This window comes from Prenolepis imparis, unplaced genomic scaffold (genome assembly GCF_030444845.1).
Source record: "Prenolepis imparis isolate NDT839.2.m4 unplaced genomic scaffold, iyPreImpa1.0 SCAF_4, whole genome shotgun sequence".
Lineage (NCBI taxonomy): Eukaryota > Metazoa > Arthropoda > Insecta > Hymenoptera > Formicidae > Prenolepis > Prenolepis imparis.
In genome coordinates this window covers 5154330-5174558 of record NW_028141162.1, presented here as the reverse complement: position 1 = coordinate 5174558, position 20229 = coordinate 5154330, and the positions used below count along the sequence as shown (strand labels likewise).

The 20229-nt window shown below is 32.9% G+C and overlaps 1 protein-coding gene across 3 annotated transcripts in view; it reads right to left on the bottom strand.

Moving 5' to 3' along the window:
* Positions 1-19062, bottom strand: part of Synd (protein kinase C and casein kinase substrate in neurons protein Synd) — a 54996-nt gene extending 35934 nt beyond the window's left edge. The window contains exon 1 of one of the 3 annotated variants that reach the window (XM_083036617.1): positions 18716-19062. The gene's annotated coding sequence lies outside the window, so the exon portion shown is untranslated. The remainder of the gene's footprint in view (positions 1-18715) is intronic. The other 2 variants (XM_083036613.1, XM_083036616.1) reach the window with 2 other exon arrangements.
* Positions 19063-20229: the final 1167 nt, after the last annotated feature.

The window sequence follows — 20229 nt, the reverse complement described above, 5'->3', positions numbered from 1 at the left end:
CGACAGTATCTTTGACAGAAGTAGGAAGTATATATTTATGAGGTTTTATCACAGCATTACCTCGTGCGTGTTGATGTGATCATTTTTCATTTACAACAGATAATTTGACATAACATACAGATAATTTGTGTAATGTTCGCGTGAACATTAGATAAACACATGTATAGGTAGTGATATATACAACTAGAAATATTATATAATAAATATAAATATTTTAAAAAGTCTATAAATCTTTTAAAAAATTTAAATTATTAAATAATTTTTAAATAGAATAATAATTTATGTAAAAAAATCTACACAGTTTGAAAATTTGTGTTTTCTGGTTAAAAACGGTCCCTGTTAAAATTTTTGTGTTAAATATTTAACACATTCATGTGTTAATTTAACATATTGCTGTTATGTTAATTGAACTCAAATGTTAAATTATTAAAACAACTAAAAAAAAGTGTAACAATAACACAATGTATATCTATTTTTAATTTTACACAATTAATATGTTCCGTATTATTAATGACAAGATTTGTCTGTTAAAATTCACAGAAAAAAATGTTAATTTTACTTTATAATATAAGTGGGGGTAATAAAATGTAAAATTAACAATTTTTTTAGTTAATTTTTACATTAAAACAGTGTTAATTTTACACAAAATTTATTTTAAGTTTATTTGAAGTTTGCATTCATTTTATGTTAAAATATTAACACAATATTTGTGTCACCATTTAATATATCCGTATTATGTTAAATTAACACAAAAATTTCTGTGGACCGTTTGGAACATGTGATATTTGTTAAATTTAACACAAATTTTTCAACTGTGTACAAATCCTAAAATAATTGATTGATTGATTAAGAAGTTGAAACAATTTTAAAAATATAAAAATAGAAATTAATAAATATATATTTTACGAATGTAAATGAAAAACAGTTTACATGCATGTGTGGTGTGTGAATTGCACATAGTTATGTAACAACAAACAGCGACAACAAACAAAGTCGTAATAACCTAGCCAAGTAGCTTCCTTTCTCAAATGTGAAAATACAAACAACCTTGATCCCTCTTAATCTAAGAAAGAAAGAGATATTGGTTAAGTCCGATTGTCAGTAAAAGGGTCAGGACACGGCGAGAGCGTGACGCAAGCGTCGTCTGGCGTCTTAATTGCATTGATAAACGGTTCCGACGAAGTCGTTGATACCGTTGGGCCGGGAGTTAACTTCAGATAACATTATCTTCATCACGCGCGAGATCTCTTCGTAAGAACACGGGCTATTGTGAACTCGTGAGGCTTCACCCACGATTTTTCCCCGACCGACATTCTGCCGAGAATAGCAGCTGGGCATCGCGTAACGAGATACGAGACTATGGTTCTCTCGCGGCTTAGTTGATGACGCAAACACAACATGCATCATGTCGTTGCTCGGAATTTTTACGTCGTCGTGTCCTTCATTGCGTGTACCTTACCAAGAATTTATTAACGGACGGTCATCTAACTTGTTTTTATTTTAGAATAGTTATACGATAACGCTGGCGTATATTTTTTGTGTAACAGAGATTTTAAATATAAATCATATATATCTGTAATTTTTCAGCTGCTAATAGCTGAATCTTGTAAATAGTTGTAAATGAGATACATTCTCAGTTTTATAATATAAAAATGAAAGAAGCACTTTTGTATAATTATATTTAACAATCGTCAGTTAACTAAAACCAAATCAATGCTATAAACAACAAATGCAGTATGATAATGGTATGTGATATATGCAAAGGAAAATAGCTTAAGCAAATGACCTATCTTTAAGATTTTATTTATTAAATCTTAGCAAACTTTTCAATTTATTTATCGTTGCACAATAACTTCTTATCATCTATAAAATATATATTTTTATTTTAATTTTAAATGCATTTATATCGTTTAAATATCTTGCTACAATAAAAGATTATAACAAAATAGACAGTATAATTCTTAACTTTCTTAATTTATCGATACGTATCTGTGAACAAACTTGTGTATATAAATTTTGATCAATTTAATTATGTATGTATAAACTCAAAAATGTTAAAATTTGTAGAGATAATAAAACAAATTTATTTAAAATAAAAAAGTAAAGTAAAGGAATAGAATATGTATAGAATTTATAAGTTAATTAAAGTGTACACATACACACACAATTAGAAGAGAGTATGCTTAATTGAAGTTGTTCGCGAAGTATTTTGACCCTATTGCGGTATGTTCGGAAGAGAGAAGTGGATTATCGATTTGAGATTGGAATCTCAAAATCGGGGTCAACTTTGGCTGATATCTCTGCTAGCAGTTGATAATTATGCTGCATGCATTAATCATCTATAAACTATAATGGTATTTCGAATATTAGGACATTATCGCGGATTTTGATAAGTTTACCTATAATTTAAGATTATTATATTAAACTTTATTACGCGATTAAATTTTTATACGCTCTTATTAAAAAAAAATAAATAAATAAAATTCTTAAACCAATGTTATACAAAAATTGTAATTAAGAATATTCGCTAAAATTATAAAATATTTTTCATAGAATGTAACAAAAATCTAGAATTTTTGTATAATTGCATACTTAATCAACTTTTTAATAAATTCACTAATCAAGATGAATAATATGAATAACATGGTACACAAATGTGTAACATTAACATATTTTTATAAAATATGTATACGAACGTAAAGAAAGCGACTGTATGTATTATAGTAAGGCAGCACTACTTTAGCGCTGCATCTAACGACAAATGGATTGACACGTGGCGAAAATAATAATTTCGATAAGTAGAATAAATGTGCCTACAGAAGTTTATACATCTATGCTAGCCATAGCAAAGCGTAAAAGCGTGCAATTTCGACTATGAAAATGTGAGTTATTCCTCGCATTGACTCATTAACTTTAATGATCCGCACGATTTGTTTTCTCTTAGCGTCGTTTCACTTCCAAGGCCTGGCATTTGGAGCACGAAAGCACTTGAATAATGGAAATGTAAGGAGAACACGCTACACGAAGCATCGTCAACGCACCACCTGTCGCAACAAGTGCGATTGATCTACGCCCAGCCGATATAGACAAGAATATGCTAACGTCAGGAACATATATATATATCACACATTAAATCTATATAGATCGAACTTCTTGACCCCCATTCAAATGCACGTTAATTTTAAGCAAATACTATTCATTTTTAGTTTATGCTTCTATTTATAATAAAGATAAAAATTTTAAAAATGTCTTCTGAGAAAAATTATATGCATTTTATATTTTTAAATATGTATTTAGATTTTTTTTCTAAGACAAGTAAATTAAACGTAGAAATAAAATTCAACAAAAATTAAAAATAAGAATCACCGAAATTTTCAAAAGTTGATTTTGTTGCATAATTTTAGAATTATTATGATAGTAAATTTATATACATAAATATATATATATATATATATATATGATAAATTTTTTTTATATTATTATATTTCTTTTTCGAAATCGATATTCGCGATGGAATGTAAATCAAAATTTTTCTTACATATCAATTTTTATTTTGCAAAATATAATAAGGAAAAATCCATATAAACAATATGCTCTGAATTCATCAAAAGTTCAGGAAGGGACTTCAGTCTTATTTTGAACAATGAATTCCCACATTTTTAACAACACTCTATTTTCATGTGATAAATTGCGAAAGTTAACCGGAGACTCTTTTAGAACATGTCGCGCAAACAAATAAATCTTACCAAAATCGCTCTTCCTTTCCGCCGTACGAGATTATTGTTAAGGCAAAAATGAAATATTGCGTCGCTGTGAATAACTGCGATTATGACACTTTTAAGCACAACGGAAATCCAATATATATTTTTTCGAGAAATTATATCTGCATTGCCTAGTATAAACTTAATATCATCAAAGATTTGCTAATTTCGATGTCATTGTATTAATTTAATGCTGAGTGAGTTTATCGGAAATCGTTAATGTCGTGGTCTTGTGCAGCTTCAAAAATTAAAAATTAATTAATCGTATTATTCTTAAAAAGAAAAATATTTTATTCAATATCGGGTAATAATTTTACAATATATCAATTAAAATCTATATTATTTGTTTTATGTGTTACTAGAACAACACAAGTGCGCGAATCATTTTTTAATAATATTCAATTTTGCTTAGTAATAATAAAATGTGAGTTTCATAATTATGTTATTTTTTTTTCCTTTTAAAGTCTTCCATATAATCAGTTTCTATAAAATGCGGGCAATATCTCGTAATTAGTTTTTTACGTCGGATAACATGTTCACCATTAAAAACCTGTCAGCATACGGGGTTGCGTTGGATAAGATTAACGGTAAGGAAGAGAGAGAGAGAGATGACCTAGCAGAAAAAGAAAGTGTAGAAGCCATTTCTCCTGCGCGGGGACGTTACCGGGATACGTGCAGATTTCTCGACGAAAGCAAGTGAGTGCACTTATATTTTAAAGTGTAATGTGCGATGCCGATGGAAATTTAATTTGTAATCGAATCGATTATCGCCCGGACTTTTGCTATAAAACTTGCTACAAGAAAGCTCAATGAAATAAACGTTAGTTTAGACTTAAGTTAGTTTAGACCTAATTAAATTTTGATTATTGCACTGTGATTTTTAGGAGTCTTTAAAAGGCAAGAAGAGATATTTTTTTTATTATATATTTTTTGTTATATTATTAAACACATATAATAAAAGAATAAAAAAATTTATATTTATAATAAAATACATTTATTTGTGTGTGTAGATTACTTTTAAAAATAAATAATTCAATTTACTTTCGTTTATTTCGTTTATTAACTTTCTTGATTTCCGAGAAACACTTATCCATAATCATTATACTTGCTTTGGTACGAGACTTTTTCCTTTACTCCAATTCATTTCCCGACCTTACTCAGTTGTTCTTATATGCTTAGTTACTTGTATCGAAAAACTCGGCTTGAAAGGTGATTTGGCTGGAAATCGATTTCTATTAGCAATAAGCGCGTTTATAAAAAAAAATTGATTCGTTAGAGAAAGCCCGTAGTGTACTTAATTGCCAATTTCCAGTCGTATTAACCTAAATCGATGGTTTAACACACATTCGTGACTAACACGATGTACGCGTTAATTATTCCTAGCAGACTATTTACGGCTGATTACACCATCTACGCTTGATTGCGCAATGTAAAAGTATAAATGAAACTTTTAATTCAAACTTTGAGGCAAAAATGTTATAAAAGTGTTTTTTAGACTCAAGATTCAAGATTGTATAAAAAATTTCATGATTATTTTAATCTTTAATCAATTAAATATTTGTATCTTTGATCCATTTATATAATTGTTATATATATATATATATATATGTATATATAATATTATATAATATATAGTACATATTTACGCGCAGTACATATAAAACTTATTCATTTAATATCATCTCAAAAGAGCTTTTAGATCTGAATGCGGAAAAGAGAGAAAAGAGATATTCGTTTTGTATAAGTTAACAAAAGATCAACAATGCCAGGAAGACCAGGAAGGACGTTCGCTATCTCGAAAACATGATTTTTGCACAGATTCAACGAAAGACAATTGTGAGAGCGAGTCACAGAAGACAGAGGAAAAAGAGAGAAACAGAGAAAGAGAAAGAAAGAGAAAAACAGCGAATTGGACGAACCTTTTTCTGTGAGCGCATAGAGAAATCATTCGCGGACGAAAGTTTCGCGATTTAAAGCGGGTCGCGCGACGAGTTCACTTTCGAGAGAGTCTACGGCAAAAACCACGCGAGAGAGAACATGTACGATGCGTGCATATATTGTCCGGTCCCTCGTCATTATGCATGCGACGTTCGTCAATATCTTCTCTGTCAGCGTTGGCAGTCATTCAATGACTCACAGACGCACGTGTATCACGCCGCGCATTCTGACTTCGACGGTGAAACGATCGATTATCGGAGGCGTATACATGGGAGAATCATTTCGATTTTCCGATAGTTGAAAATAGAGAGATGTCTAAACGATATTTTAATATTAAAAAATATTGATATCTTTATACTATAGACATAATATTCTTTTACGTCAAACTTGTCTCTATGTTAATGCTTTTTGTGCGTGATATTGATATTATAATAGATATTAGATAATTCGATGATAAGCAAAAAAATACTTGTTTTATTGAATTCTTTCTTATATTTATAATAAAAAGTGTATATAAAATTTTAGAATTAAGAAAGCAATATGCATTAAAAACATGTATTTAAAATACTTTATTTACAATTAACGCGCGCGATTGTGCAGATTATGAAATTATATTATCCAAAAATTGAAATTGCTACAATTTCTGTCATGTCAGAAAATATTTATGAAACATTTGGATCCTTTTTGACAAAAATGCGTAATGAAGAATTAATAAAGAACAAATAAAGATATCTATAACTTAGGGCATTGCCCGAGAAAAATGTATAAGCTTTCAGAAATAGATCATCTCATTGTAAATTCAAACGTCACAGACGTGATCAGAAAATCGATTGACTTATGCACGCGTAATATTTATAGGAAGCAAGTTCTTTACTTGATGTTACATTTGCTGAACCATTTGATCCAGCTTTCCTATATTATCGAGAAGACAAAGGATCAGAAACACAGTAATAGCATTCAAAAATATCTATGTCTTTTTTATAGATTGAATTTTATTATATGAAACTGTTATTAAGAATAAAATATGACACTTGTAATTCGTGCTTTCATGTATAAAAAATCCCCATGGAAATCGTGCGAATATTCTTTCAACAAGCAAGTTAAGAAAATTGCAGTCTGCTTTTTTTTCTAAAATTTTGCTAAGGGAAAATCGAATTTGAAACTGTCAAGAAATCCAAAATTGAAAGAAAGTTTTGCAAATGTTGATACGTTGTATATATGTATAAACAATCACTTTAAGACATTAGCTAGTAATGATTTTAACCAATGTCATCTCTTATGCAGTTCTCTCGTGTAACACAAAAAATACATATAATAAAATACTTTATTTTACATACGGTGTATAAATATAAATTTATCACTTATCTAATCTCGATCATGAACTTATCCGTTTTTTACATGTTGCACACATATGAGCATGACATGTGTTTCCAGTTTTTTTTATATTATAAAGTATTGTGTATTTTCTGTTAATTATAGATTCTTTGCAATTTGTATCTCAGTTTACATATATGTATATATAAACATCTGAAAATTAAATTAAAAATAAAAATATATATAAAAAATTCTATCTTCTATTTAATTTTGAATAAAATTTGCTTTGACGAAATTGCAATTTAGGAATTTTATTAAATGTTAAAAAAAAATCAAGTAAATTTTATTTAAAATCAAATAAAAGTCAAAGTAAATTTTATTCAAACTCAAATAGAGAAGATAGAATTTTTTTTAGATATTCTTATCTTTAATTTAATTTTCGGAGAAAAACCTTATTTTATATCACTTATATAACTATTTGGAGAAATTTTTTATTCCTATTAGGAAAAGTTAATCAAAGAGTTTATAGTAAACACAGAAAGTATACATCTATATCAAGACGAGCTTAATAGAGTTTTGTAGAGAAAGAAGTATATTTTCAAACGAGAACTAGAATAGAAGGAATTAAATAGGGTGGTCTCGCTGGGCCTCTCCAGGAGTGGTTGATTGTTACGTATTCACCTTGTGTCCTACAAAAGTCTAAAGCGCGATGCTTGATATCGATTTCTTTCCCAAGGTTGTCCCTTGAAATATCTTTCCCAGGTAGGAGCGCTTGCTTACATCCCGATAAGAGAACGCATTACTAGGCACCGTGCCGTGTCTGGATTTTAAAGATACTCGCTGTATTATCAGGCGAAAAATTTATATTTTATGTGATATTATTCTCATACGCGATAAAATTTTCAACTGTTTAGTTCTGGAACTGTCCAGATACCGGAATAATAAAAAATATCGGATTAATTTTTTGACTGGTTGTATACCGCTTTTGCAAACTAGATTGCTTAGTGACAAAAAATATAAAAATATAAATAAGTTATTAAATCCTAAATAAATCTATTAAGTCTTTAAATTAATATTAAATATATATTACATTAATCTAAAAGTATAATGAGATGTAAATAATAATGGGAAGAGAATGTGACTTGATAAAAATCTCACATTATGTTTCTAGTATCGTCTTTGCTATATGTAATCGTCCTGATCTCATAGATTTTCTTTTACACGGTAAAAAGTATGTTGCGTTACTTCGTTGCCAAATGAGACGTTTCATTTCCTCAGTGTTTCTCAACTCTGAATGGTGAAAATCGTGTTCGCGAAATACAAAGTACTTTTAGGATGTGATATCGACCATTGGAACCGCTATAGTGCCGTCAGAGGATATACCTCGTACTGATAATAATAATGAACGTATAAATGGTTACAATCTAGGTCGTTTAAATCACGATAACATTATTCCTCGGCAAATGCCGGACGAAACTGTACGAATGACGCAAAGGTCAATCGCACGTAACTGCGCACGAAAAGATTTTTTCAAGTCTCAAAAATTCTACATAAAAATTGTTAGAGGTACGAAGAAGTTGTTCTACGATATATCTTTCGTAATAAAAATCGTTGAAGAATACAAGGTCTTGGTTAAAGACGTATACGTTGCGCTGTTCAATAAGAAGAATTGGATGTAGTGAAAAGCAATTGACAAATGTAGGTCGTCGAGGTAAAGATGTGTATCCTGTACGCATGTATGTATATATCTATAAGATGCGTGAACAACTTAATCTTATATAGAGTGCCCCCAAGACGTTCGAATTATCGAGCACGCGTTCCCGATCATGCGTCAATTATCGTTACGAAGAAAATGAGATTAAATACATTCTTAACATTTTGCAAAAAATTGCAATTATCCGTGAAAGGGTTTCTATATGAAGAAATAACAGCATTTTGCAATTTGATTTGCTCAGTAAACGATATAACATTTATGCGCGAAAAAAATCATAATCTTTCATTGAATTATACAATTTTTGTTACAGAACTAATCATATATTAAGAATTTTATTTTTTTCCAGAACTTTGTTTTCGATGCTTTCAGTGAGTCTCTCGCGTAAAAGTTACATATCATTCGATTTCGTGCTTTGCAAATCATTGATCCCGTCGACGAATCCGAAGATGAACGAACGCGTTCGAGGAAGGTCACGCACAGAAATAAAACGGCAATTAATTAAGTTTTGCGAAGAGGGAAAACGTGACTAGCTGCGAGGAATTTGGGACAAGTTCAATGGGAGCGTTCTAAGTGAATTGTAGAAAAAGTGCCGAAGGCGTTCAAAGGTCGAAGGTGACTGAGAGAATCCGTTAAAAACTATGAAAGCTTTATCTTCGTAAAATTTTCCTAGTTGTGTTATTTTACGATAAAGATTGAATAAGTATAATTTTATCATCGCATAATCTACTATATCTAAGTACTATCGTGCGATAATAATTTTATTTTTTTCAAGATTGTAAAATAAAAAAATTGTCGACTCTCTTATTGCGCAAAAGAAACTATCTTTTTACTGCTGAAACGACGAGATTTAAAATGTTAAGCAATAAGAAAAATGACTTTTTTAATTTCACTAATAATAGAAATGCTGACATAAAATAAAAACAGATTCTTATTTAATTTCTGCTTGTGTGATTTCAATAAAAAAAAAATTTCTTTGTCTACTTCATTGTCATACAATATTTCGATATAAGATCATTGTTCGAAAATTTTGAAGTATTTCGTGTATACAAAATTGCTAATGACGAGTGCGTTATTGCTACGACATTTACTTATCTTTTGTTATACTCTTATTTACTTATATTTTATTCCGACTTTTATCAATTTATTCAAAATATGTAACTTCTCTCATCATGATACTATAGAACTTTTTTTTTTCGAAAATATTATTTAAAGAAATCATTTAAAGAAGATTTATGTAACTGTAGGTAGACATTCGAATAAAAGACCGCAAATTGGGATCCTTTTATAAAACCAATGCTCACTTCGATCGAGCATCTTCTTTCTCTTACGGTACCTTCTCTCCTTTTAACCGCGAGACATGCTCCCATTCATTTCAGACTAGTTGCGCTTCGTTGCACTCGATGGATCTTCCATCTACTTCTGCATACAGTTACATATTATATACTTGACGATGCATTCCCTTCAGGATTTCCGCCTCAAGGTTTGATGAAAATTACGTAATTATGGTATCATGCATATTATGCATTACTATCTCTTGATAAAATAAGCCGTAATGATAAGACTCAGAAAACTACAGTAATTATAAGACGATTCACACACATTATTAATCCATAACAGAATTGATTGTCTAAATTTTTTCTTAATTGTTTATTGGAGTTATAAGAAATATCGCAGTTTAATTGGAGTAGTTGTGCATCAAATAAGTTTCTTATTTGCAAAGCAAACGAGAAATAGCATTATTGTCAGAGGAAGGACTTTCTCTGCGATTAAGGGAGTAAATCTTGAGGAATTAAATTAAAATTGGCGGCATCTCGAAAAGATCGTGATGCTTATGATACACATTTTAAGGAGATAAAGATAAGAAAAAAATGTTTCTCATTTCTTTCTTTTTTTCTCAAGTTTAACTTTTCATATAAGTAATCATATTATATTATTTTTTTCCATTTTCATGTGTTATAAGTAATCATCACAAATTATCAAAAACTTTATTAATTATTTTAGGTTAGCCAATTCTCTGATTAAATAAATAAAAATTGAGTAACTTAAATGCACTTTAAAAAGTAGAAAATTTTTACAGATAGAGAATTTTCTCTTAGAATTTACCGTGAAAATCATGGTAATCGTGAGACAATATGGTATGGAAAGAATTTTAAAAATATGTCTGATTAATTTTACCATACTTTTATTAGTAAATTTTACTATACTTTTAGTAAAATTAATCAAATATATTTTATATTTTATTGTGATATAGATATTATTTTTTATTGTAATAAATATTAATCAGAGAAATTCTCATAAAATTCTTTCCATATCATATTGTCCTCCAATTACCATAATTTTCAGGGTAAATTCTAAGAGAAAATTCTCTCTGTGTAAAAATAGTTTCTTATTCGCGAATATAATAAACGCAGAGAAATGCACTTGAACATTATCGTAATTTCATTGATCCTATCTGGAGGCACAAAGGTCTGGGCTTTCGCCCCGTACTTTCGCATCGTATAGTCATGGAAAAGAACTCAGGATGCGCGATGCACGGCGGCGGCACGCAAAAGCGGAAATGACGAATAGCATTTGTGCGTCACGTCCGAAGGTTGCGACGTAAAAGTGTGAGCCAAGGAATCCTTTCACTCGGCCTGCACGATGTAACTTCTTATGTTCGTTACGGCGGTGGTTTCGCGTTAACACGTGCCACCCGTCTTATTTTTCTGTATGCCAAGAATCTCGCGTCATGTGCATTTCTTCCCGATGATTTTCTCTTAACCATATTTGCGGAATAACTAACTTCTTCGCGACATCGTTATATGCGATATGTATCAATGACCATTTATCGCCATAACCAGATTAAATCGCGAGTGTTATCATTAACGCGTGTTTACGATAATTGTCACGTCTCAAAGATGTTATTCCGTATTGAATGTTGGTTCCATAATTGGGAACAATGATTATTCTCTTATACTTTTGATAAGAAAATAATCAATGTATCGTATATCGCTTAAAGTAGGCAATGTGGAACCTGATTTCTTGAGCAATCTAATAGAAATCTTGCTTACATGTTTTGTATAATTATAATTTTTTAATAACGACAATTTTATATATATCATTTTTTAAAGTTTAATTATCTATAATTTTAAAAATTATTATCGACTTAATAGTTTGATAATAAAATGAGATATAAAATTACGGATTGTGTAGAGATAGCTGGCTTTTGAATATCCACATTTACAATATATATGTAATTTATAATATATAATCTGGGAAATTATTTGGTGTTCTCGAAAAAGCATGTTATAATAAGATTGAATTTAAACTTCCGCGTTAAAATCTCATATTAATATGATATACATATACCAGTTCATAATATATCATTAGCTTCCAATATTGCTTCAGAAACTTTCTACTCGTAAATTATGGCGGAGCATTTGAAGAATGTGCTATTAGATAAACAAAAATAATTGCAATCTCCATAACACATAATGCATTATGAAGATTTATATCGAGAGAGAGAGAGAGAGAGAGAGAGAGAGAGAGAGAGAGAGAGAGAGAGAAACTAACATTAAGAAATATCTTGCGAGCAGAGATAAACGCAATAATCTTAGCGTTTAACAATTTAAGTAATTAATTAATAACGGTATATATTAATGCTACAAGTTTTAGTCTTGTAATATTACGTATGTAATAATTATTTCACAGATTCGTATCATGTATATTAAGATATTGGCGCACGTTTTAGAGAGTATAATGAATTAGCAAAAGCGACCGCGTGGTAGAGAAAATCGAATACCTATATATTGCTTGTCGTTCCATTCCATTCGGATAACCCACTTTCGACCATGGTTGCAGACTTCAAGGTATGCGCAGGTATGCACAGAATCCCCCCGAACGTTGTGTCATCATAATTCTCTGGCTATCACGTTTTATACGTGTCTTTACGACATATTCCGCGTTTTCCTCGGAAAGAGATTATTACGAAATGATTACCCGAAATTAATTGACAAATTTTCATTTCTCACATAAAGATAATATTATTTTTTTCGTATACATTTCGATATTGAAACGTATGTTTTAGTAAAAAAAATATATATTTTATTTGAAAAGTTTGGAGCTCTTTGTATTGTTTTGCACGCGTGTATACATATTTCGCCTACACGTTATTATATGTAAGTCAAAGCACATTACATATAATAACGTGTAGGCGAAATATGTGATCGAAGCGCCGCGATCAAGTGCCCCGTAAGTTTATTTATCGGGGACGTGACCGGGCACACATATACACAGATAGTAGGCTGATGATTCGCGCGTAGGTGCCCGTCCCGTCGTTTCGCACATCAATGACCGAAGAGAATGATAACGGCAGAGTACGACGGCGATGCGATGGGACGAGCGAGGAGAGCAGAGGAGAGACTAAGGAACGGGGTGCCAGCCAAGGCATCGGAAAATTGCGGCACCGTTGGAGGCGGCAGTTAACCGGCGACGGCCATTCACTCTGGAGGCTGCATATAACCTCGTTACAGACTACCACACATCGTGTGTACCGCCTAAACTGTGCGGGCAAGCGCACACACATATACAAGCTTGAAATTTCCCAATTTATATATTTGCATCGAAAAATAATTTACTTCTCCAAAAAATCGCGTCTCGGATGATCCAATAATTTAAGAACCTTCCTTCGAGCTGTTACAATTTAATTTCTATTATCTAGCGTGTGAAATTTAATATGTTAATATATACTATCACGTGTGAAATTATTATATGATATAAAATAAAAGCGATCTAAAGTCTCCTGAAATAATTTCGATTTCTGATGCACCATCAAACTGTATTGTTGTTCTTTCAATAATTAAACAATTTCAAGAGCCCGACCGCTCGATGCACCTCTCGATGTGATTACACAAATTATCTGGGTTATCGGGCTCGTTACCGCCACCGCTATCTCTGGCATCATTATACGCGGCTAATCTGATTACAAAGCGGCATAGCACACGGATAATTCGCGCCTAGGGAACAATAAATCCTCATCAGTTTCATTGCGCAATACCCTAGTGGTTCCTTCGTCTCTCTTTGCCGAAAGGAAAAATGGGTTACCCGTAATTGTGTACGGGGTATGTAGGAAGGAAGTTTTACGACGTCAGAGTGCGCCGTAACACGGTTATTTAATCAACGCGACTTCTCGAGTCGCACAAGTGCTCGCGGCTTACGCGATATTTAATAGCTTTATTATAGGAGGTGCTAACTGGCAAAATGTTCCGCGTTCTTGACGTCGCGTTTACGACGTTTTGCGTGCACATGTGCGCGTCTTTTTACGCCAGCATTTAAAAAAACAGTGACGAGATTCCGCTTTTTTCGCGGCGATATACATATACATATACGAAGTGGCCGAAGGATATAAGTAGTCGATCTCCATCGGAATGATTTCTTAATCTCTCATCGTATCGTCAGGAAATAATTATTTGCTCATGTACTCAAGCTGTCGTGCGATTGCTTCCCGTCATTGCTCTCCAACGATTGAGATACCACGTATATACATATTAATGCTATTTTCTTTTTTTCCGAGTAATCTGCTACTGAAATGCGATTGAAGTCAACTGCCTTCATTAAACGTTAAATGCACGGTGAGAATGCAGGATATATATTATGACGGAGGTCGTTGGATACGCTAGAGAGATTGTCCGTTATAAATTGTAACTCAATGAATTATGACAAGCGATACGGAAACACGTGGATAAACGTTATTCGGCGATAAGTGTGCGACGCGCGAGGGAAATTTACGAGCGAATTTTTTCGCGTGATTTCACTTTGCGCGTCGCGTCGCGACAGCTTTTGCATCGCGAAATTGAATAAATTTCAAGCACATCATCGAGCATCGAGAAAACGGCGATCAGAGTGCAAGATCGAAATGTATAGCCAACAGCGGATACGGCTTTGTGCAATAAAATTTTCAAATAAAACGGACAAGAAATATCAGAAATATTTAATAGACAAAGTCTTAGTTGATAATTTTTTAAACTTAATTTTTTGTCATTTTCTTTTGCTGAATTTTCAATATTTCGAAATATTTTGAGGCAATCAAGTCTCCAAAATTATACATATAAAATTGTCTGTTGAAATAACGTAGACATGATGATAAATAAAATTTCGTTATCTGCTTTTATCACTTTCATTTAATTCGCATGATACTATCCATGTTTGATCGCTTGTAATTTGTAAAACTGGAGATTAATGTGACACTTAATCATTACGCACATAATTGAATCGAGGTCTTAGCTCGGAGAGAAGACAGATGGAAAGAAAACCGGAAAGAGAGAGAGGTTCACACACATTCAGAAGATTATCTAAGTATGTGAATTACATGTAAAAAGATAGATTACGCAGTTCACAGGTAGGCCGCGATGTTGTTTATGCCCAACACAGCCGGTCACACTCTATTCATTGTCGCGCTCCACATTTGCCCACGCAACATCCTTTCAGAGATTTAATGCGCGTTACGCGACGTAGACAGGTGCAACGAGAGGAAGAGAGAGATGCATGGTTGCGGACCGAGAAATAACACGCGACAGCGGAATTTGCAATCGGTCGTAATTTTTCTTTCTTTCGATGCCCTCGAAGATCTTGGTGAAACGCGCGCGTTATTATTTTCCATCTCCGTTACGGTATTTATGGGAAGCGTTCGTCGCGCAGAAATGCGCGCATCATTGAAAAAAACCTTATAGCATCCGATGCAACTGCCTACAGCGTGTACTCGTAATGACGAAATCTTATCTTTAACATGAATCCCGACAGATACGGACGATAAAATGTTCAAAGGGACGATAGAATGTTAAACGCGATGAAGAAATTGATGGGACAAGTGATAAATTTTTAAACACCTATCTAAATTGAATTAAAATTATTGATACTGAAGAATAGAAATACAGAATACACATTAAAATTAAAAAAAAAAAGAAAGAAAAAATTATAATAAATATATAAATATTAATATTTTCCAGAATTATCTCCCGCAAAAATTGTAGGAAGTAATTTTAAGCTTTTTCTTTAAAATACAGTGTGTATATTTACAAATCTAAGTGCTGTTTGACGTTGCAATAACAAAGGTTCACGTTTCGCATAATATATTTACGAAATATTGTACTGTGATAGCAGAGATTATATTATCATATTAATTTCGAATTGTAAGAATTTTTCTTTTCCTTAAGCGGTGATAAAGTTTTAGCAGAATTCATTCTTGCCATCGAATAATCGCTATCCTTGGCCTTAACCTTCCTCACTAACAATAAGTTTGCTGACGATATACCTTACAAAGCCATGCAATTATGAAAAGCGTCAGTGATTACAGACCTTGACGTCGTTCAACCAATGAAATAGCGTCACTGCGACCTTTTTAATCCTGCATTTACGAGATGCATAAGTTCAGTAACTATATTCGGTATATAAATTTCTAATTTAAACTTTTTTGTTGTCAGAGGAAGATTAAACGTGTCTGTTACGCAACAACTCGACTCGTGGTTTTTTTAGCGGGATGATATTGTTACAAAACCTACAGTAGCTGAATCATTTATACAAGCTAGAGCACGTTATCACGATCACGCGGTTATGCGATCTGCAATTCTATTATCAGTCTGATAAAATCGTAACGAATGATTTTATCACAGCTGCTCTCTCTCGACTGATATAAACGTTTTTTATTATGTCATGATTTTAGTGTTGCAATGATTTATGGCATCGTAATGCGTTTACAAGCCTATTTCTTGTCTTTCCAATGCGTTGGCTAATAAAGCCATTCGTGTCAATCATCTTTGGGGCTTTAAATTCCCAAGAATATATCGCAAAAATAAACATCATCTCGTTTCAGATTAGATTCTTTATGCTCGGATCTAAAGAACACTTGACAATAAAAAGAACGAACACGTTCTGATTTAATTAATTTCTGATTCAATAATATGGAAATAATATTCTCAACAAGATTACGCTTTGTACTTTTCAATGTTATGTTTCTTGGTCAATATCAAATAAAATATCGATCAAAATTTCGTCATTCATTCACATTTTACGGTCATTATTTTGTATTTTGTATATCCACAGCATTGAATTTTTCCGTCATCGTTAAAAATATATCGTTAATTATCGCATATTGAAAAAAAATCTGTCTTCATTAGGCATTTAACTCTCAAAATTTTGGAGTACAATGCTGTGCATATTTATATAGTACGATACGATCGTGTGTCAACACTAGGATTTCGAGTGAGCACATGTGGCGCTTGTTAGATATCGTAGCTCTCGTGGCGGAAGCGAATCCCAACACAGACGCAAACGCATCAGACTCAACGCGGATGCTGACGAGAGGAATGCGATATTCGCGGGCGGGGAAACGAATGCGAGAGCGCGGAGAAACCTGGAGGTCGGCCAATTTGTACGACGTCCAAACGACTATGTTGCGAGAGGACTTTGCTCCTTCGGGGAGTTCCATGACTTTACATCCGTTCCGCGCGCTTAACGACGAAACCGCATTAACGAATCGCGATGCGAAAACGTAAACCGTGGAGAAAACCGATTAGAGTGGTAAAATTAATTAGTAATTGCGAGTCTTTTTGGTAATCAGGGGGGGCGTAACTTGGGCCGGAATATTCTCGGGAAATTTTTGATACATTTTTTCGAGCAAAAAATCATCTCTTAATTGCCTTGTCGGCAATTTCAAGTTCACACCTTCTTCTCCCAAATCTCTCGTATTTAGCGCCACTTTTATCTCGTATGAAGATCGCCTACAACATTATTATCTGGATCTGAGAATCGAGCAGTCGCAATTAGTGTTAAATGTGTGCGTTACGTGAACGGGGAGGCCTAAATTTTATTACCTGCCGTATATATCCGTCCCCGGCGATATTTCTCACGATTAAAGTAAACGAGATCGAGCGAAGGAGGTGGAGAATGCGGTATTGTTGAGTTATCGTAATTAATGAGCGGGATGGGTCGATAAATTAACGCGGTCGATAAATCTCACGCCGCTCTAGATATATATACGTATGCATTTTATCGCGTATTTTATTGCACCGGGGTCGATCTGAAGATACAAGTGGCAAGATACAAGTACGCAACAGATATAAATGCGATCTTCGATTCCATCCAAGGATCGCTGGTCGCGAGAAACTATTGACCTTCTACCGCGATGTTTTCCGCATTCCGCGACGCGTCCTTTCAGGGTCAGTAATCGCGACAAAACTTTTCCGTCGACTTCTATAGGCTCGAGGGCTATTTAAAAAAAAAAAAAAAAAAAAAAAAATGCAGCGAACTTGAAGAGAAAAAACGCTTCCCCTCTTGTGCAATAATGTATTTACGTTTTCGACCTCGTTTCGCGACGAAATAAATTGCGAAAGAGATGGATAACGTAATATATCACACACAAATAGAAAGGTGTAATAGACCGGTAACTGACCTCTAATCACAGTGCCTAAGGCAAGTCGCGCCAAGTCCTTGAAAACGTCGTAAATAGGATTGAAAATGGACGCTAAGAGCGGAATCTAATTACAACGGCAACTAATTACCGTATATAGGAAACAATGCCGTGAGAGCGTTCGATTGTTCTACGACTGTTCCAAAATGCGTGACAACCGCTGTGTTACGAAGATTGACATGTGCGTATGTTTACAAAGGTACAGAAATTATTTGCAAAAATAATAAGGAAATTACAAAGGCGTTTTAATTTATCGCTGTGTGTATTTATCGTTCGGTATCACGCTCGATTCACGAGCGTCCCGTCTTCCTTGGAACTTGGATCTTTGCGACTCGGCGCGGCCGATGAAGGGGAGGGGGGGGGGGGGTATATCGTCGCGTGAAAATAATATTTTGCTTGTGTGTCAAAGGCATGATGCCGGTTATTACACACGATCGTCGATATGCTTGCTAAAATTTCGTGAATCCCCCGCGAAAGACGAGCCCGTAGCACGTCGTTCGCGAGACGTCACTGTATACAGTATAATATTCTGCGTCACACACTCACCGAAAGCAATTCCTCAGCGTTACGGCGACCGATGATGGGACCGACGATACGGCTGGCGATAATCCCTCCGTGAATCCGGCGAACTAACCCCAAGAAATCCGTATATCCACGTGTGTGCGTGTATGCGTGTGCTGGGAGAGGGGAACGGTAATCAGACACCGACACTGTTTAACACACTCGCGTACACGCGAACGTCGCGCGACACGTACGACATGCGATTTTCACGGCGATGGAATTTTGTCACGTCGCGTTTTCTCAACGAACGGTACCACAGACGCTCATATTGCTGGCTCCGCGGAGTGAATTACCATTCCAGCTTCTCTTCTCTTCCCTCTCTGTGCTCGTAGCGCTCTGGGCGTGGCTTAAACAACGTAGAGATCCGAGCGTTGACGAGCGCGCGCGCGAAGCCAATCCCGCGTGCGTGCGCAGCTTTTACCTGAAATTAAACGCGCGCACGATTTAAATTTACTATTTAACCAGTCAATATTCTTTTTTATTTTAAATTAAATACTACGTCATTCGATAATAATTTTTTGTAATGCAAATTTCTTTGTAGTGTGTGTGTGGGGGGGGGGACAATAAATTCATGATAAAATGATGATGTTAAAATATATTATAAAGATAGAGTTTCATTTTGGTACGATTATTTCGATGCAATATGTTTAATATTATTTAATGTAAAAGAATCCCATGCAAATTAAATACTATATGATAATAATTTAAGACAGTGAAAAACTAAAAATACACAATATTATAAAGTTTCGGCAAAATTGGAGAGGACGAAGCTCTCCTTCAGTATTACCATCTTTTTTTACTCTGACCTATAGGTATACATATTTTTATTACATGTCGTTATAAAAAGCCCGAACTAAAAAATCGAATTTTGATGAAAAACAGTTTTTTGAAAATTCATACTATTGCAGATTTAGATTGTATATTAACACAATTAATTTGTTTTAATCTCTTTCTTTAAAATCACTTCTTAAGAAGTGAGATTTTAAAGAAAGAGAGAAATAAATAAATATATGAATATTTTTTTGTTAGATTTTATTGAATTATATTTTTTCATATATTATATATTTATACACATTTACACATATTGCAATCTTTATGTTTCTTTATACAGAGATAAATACAGTAATATTGTACTTAACAAATTCTCTCTCTCTCCCTCTCTTAAACAATATATCCAATTTTATTATTACGTGTACAAATTTTATTTTATTTGTTTATTTCTAACTATATATGTAAATAGAATGTAATATCTAATATTACAAAATTTAAAACCAACAATTAAAACAGAAATTAAAATCGAATACAACAAAATTTTTTAAATAATGTTTAAAAATTTATTATTTTGTTCCGCAATTTACTTGAATTTAAATAATGTTTAAATTTAAATAATGTTTTAATTATAAAACATAATTATAAAACAAATTATAAAATAGAGTTATATTTATTTAATTGTAAGGTAATAATCTCTGAAATTAATTTAATTTTAATAAAGTACACAT